Source organism: Lithobates pipiens, unplaced genomic scaffold (genome assembly GCF_037356315.1).
Source record: "Lithobates pipiens isolate NorthernLeopardFrog02 unplaced genomic scaffold, aLitPip1_a1.2 Scaffold_22, whole genome shotgun sequence".
In the NCBI taxonomy this organism is placed as follows: domain Eukaryota; kingdom Metazoa; phylum Chordata; class Amphibia; order Anura; family Ranidae; genus Lithobates; species Lithobates pipiens.
In genome coordinates, this window is record NW_027507784.1 from 70754670 (window position 1) to 70755064 (window position 395).

A 395-nucleotide genomic window follows, 5' to 3' on the forward strand; every position below is an offset into this window, starting at 1 on the left:
AATCTTTCCTGACTTGTCTTTGTAAAAGTATTATTGAATTTTCAATTTGTAATTTCTCTTGAAAATGACCATGCTCAAATAAAAATGTAGCCAAACTATGCAAAGTGTGACTGACTACTTAAGAATACAGTTTCATTTTGGTGATTTTAGTGCTTATCGGTAAAGTCATTTTATATGTTTGAATTTTATTTTAAAACACAGTTTTATCTCTGATTTGTTGGTCAGATATTTGCACATGTAAACCCTAGTTCTTAAGTGTGGTTTTCTTTTTTTTTTTTTTAAAGTATGTATGCTCCTGTGGATCTGTGAAATAGTTCAACTGTATTTGCCTACCTGAATGACACAATTTAAGCAAACCTTTATCCTTTATTATTCGTAAATAAAACAGCCCTTGT

General features: G+C 29.4%; 1 protein-coding gene across 4 annotated transcripts in view; it reads left to right on the forward strand.

Moving 5' to 3' along the window:
• Positions 1-98, forward strand: part of ZEB2 (zinc finger E-box binding homeobox 2) — a 182148-nt gene extending 182050 nt beyond the window's left edge. For all 4 annotated transcript variants that reach the window (XM_077447740.1, XM_077447742.1, XM_077447743.1 and 1 more), the window contains one exon: positions 1-98. This exon is cut by the window's left edge and continues 2026 nt beyond it. The gene's annotated coding sequence lies outside the window, so the exon portion shown is untranslated.
• Positions 99-395: the final 297 nt, after the last annotated feature.